The sequence below is a fragment of the Rattus norvegicus genome, chromosome X, assembly GCF_036323735.1.
Source record: "Rattus norvegicus strain BN/NHsdMcwi chromosome X, GRCr8, whole genome shotgun sequence".
NCBI classification, from domain to species: Eukaryota; Metazoa; Chordata; class Mammalia; order Rodentia; family Muridae; genus Rattus; species Rattus norvegicus.
Window position 1 is genome coordinate 72216828 of NC_086039.1, and position 2638 is coordinate 72219465.

Below are 2638 nucleotides of genomic sequence, written 5' to 3' on the forward strand. Positions count from 1 at the left end.
GTAGAGGAAAGGGTTTATTTGACTTACACTTTCACAGTACTGTTCATGCCTGAAGGAAGTCAGGATCTTTACAGAATTTTCTTGTTAGCACAACATTGAAGAAAAGACAAAGTTATTAAGTTTTTCAAGGTGTCTGACTCCATTTCCAGGCACTCATAAGCTGGTTGTAGATTCAGGCTTCTAAGCATTTGGTCACCCCAAATCTTGCTAGGGTCTCAGGTTAGACATTGATAAAAGATACTTCTGTTGACTTTGTCCTACTTTTCATACCTACTCACTGCCACTTACCTATAAACTTATAAAGTGTTGAGGATTGCTCATAATGCATGGCCCAAGATGTAAGAATCATCTGAACAAAAAAATCTATGTGAATTATAAGGATGGTGGGTGTTTGGGGCTCAGTCAGTGGTCACAGAATTCAACAGCAATTTTATAAAAATGCCTTTTGTGCATTAATTGAATTTTTATGTGGAACTTGATCTCAGTGAGAAACTGGTTTGGAAGGGGGAATTTGGCCTTCCCACTTCAGACCCAAGCATGTTTTGTCTCAAAATATTATTTAAAGTCCCCCTTCCTGGGTGAGTCTAGCACTCTTAGTCTGTGACAGGGAGAAAGGTGAAAGAGAAAACAATCAAAAAGTACAGAACTGTGCCTCTCATTTGTCTCGTGATAGAAAGCCCTGGTTTTGTTTTTTTACATTCATGCAAAAGCAAAAGCACATGCTCGTGGACTAGTGATACCCAGGAATTAAGAAGTTTTTGGAACCCGGAAGGTCGTGGACAGCTGCTCCATGGCTGTTATCATGCCACAAAATGAATATATTGAATTGCACCGCAAACGATATGGATATCGTTTGGACTACCATGAGAAAAAGAGGAAGAAAGAAGGTCGGGAGGCCCATGAATGTTCAAAGTAGGCAAAAAAAAATGATCGGCCTGAAGGCTAAGCTCTACCATAAACAGCGCCATGCCGAAAAATACAAATGAAAACGACCATTAAGATGCATGAAAAGGGAAACACCAAGCAGAAGGATGAGTAGAAGACTCCACAGGGAGCAGTCCCTGTCTACCTGCTGGACAGAGAGGGGCAGTCGAGAGCAAAAGTACTTTACAACATGATTAAGCAGAAACGGAAAGAAAAGGGGGGAAATGGGAGGTCCCTCTACCCAAAGTTGGTGCCCAAGGAGATACAGAAGTATTAAAAGTTATTCGAACAGGAAAAAGAAAAAAGAAGGCATGGAAGAGAATGGTTACAAAAGTCTGCTTTGTTGGTGATGGTTTTGCAAGAAAACCACCTAAATATGAAAGGTTCATTAGGCCAATGGGTCTATGTTTCAAAAAAAACCCATGTCACACACCCTGAGCTGAAAGCTACCTTTTGCCTGCCTATACTCGGTGTGAAAAAGAATCCATCCTCCCCATTACATACAATCCTGGGTGTGATCACCAAAGGCACAGTCATTAAAGTGAATGTGAACGAGCTGGGCCTTGTAACACAAGGAGGCAAGGTGATTTGGGGAAAGTATGCTCAAGTTACCAACAATCCTGAAAATGATGGGTGCATAAATGCAGTCTTGCTGGTTTGACAGTGACATCATACAAGTCCACTCACTATGGAAGACTACAGTGTCAGGAAAACACCATCGCTGTGATCTTTCTGAACTACCAATCAGCCTTACCCCATGTGCAGTCATCAAGAAGTGTTTATTAAATTGCAAATGAAAATAAAACACTGCCCAATTTTAAAGAAAAAAATAAAAAAGCAAAAACACAGTTATAGTAGATCACTCTAGGTACTATATAAAGACAATCTTGTGTTTTCTATAACGTTTACCTGGGAACTTTCTAATCCTCATAGTTTAATAGTATCCACATAATAAATATTAATTTATTATGTATGTCATTTGGGTTCAACTTTCTCTTATTAAAGCAATGGTAATGTTTTGATGTTCCATAAGATGGCTAGATGTTTTTCCAGAATGGAAAAGAAAGCCTGAAAACTTAAGGAACTTACAAATGTCTGAGCAACTTATATAAAATATGCACAAAGTCTGATGGCAAGTCTCTGCTTAAATCAACAGTTATTGGTCCATCCTTCATAATAATTACAAGAACTGGATTAACAAACAAAAAATGTATGTGTAATCAAAGCATATTTAAGTGTTTAGTTTTTGTCCAAGTAATTAAAAGTACCAGACTGGTATAACTGACCTTCTGGGTCTTCAATATCAACATGTGAATGCTATACTAATGTTCTCAGAGGGACTAAAATGGAGAACATTTTCCCTCTTGTCCTTCAAGGTCAAGTAGTACCTGGAGGCATCTCTAAAGAATGTTCTGTAACTGGGAGAAATTACTTGATTTTTGTTCAGGAAAGCCATGGAGACTTGTGATTTAAAAAATAATAATTTTTTTAAAGGAAGGCTAGAAGAACAGAGGTTCCTATTACACTTAAGTAACCCCTGAAAACCAGATCCTAAAGTGACATTGACAGATTAATTTTGGGCACCTGTGTGGCATTAAACACCAGCAGGAAAGTATAACTGTTATGGCTTCTATATGCTCAGCCGAGGAAGTGGCATTATTAGAAGGTGTGGCACTGTTGGAGTAGGCGTGGCCTTGTTGGAGTAGGTGTGTCG

General features: G+C 38.9%; 1 pseudogene; it reads left to right on the top strand.

Moving 5' to 3' along the window:
* Positions 1-798: 798 nt before the first annotated feature.
* Positions 799-1736, top strand: Nsa2-ps21 (NSA2 ribosome biogenesis factor, pseudogene 21; annotated as a pseudogene).
* Positions 1737-2638: the final 902 nt, after the last annotated feature.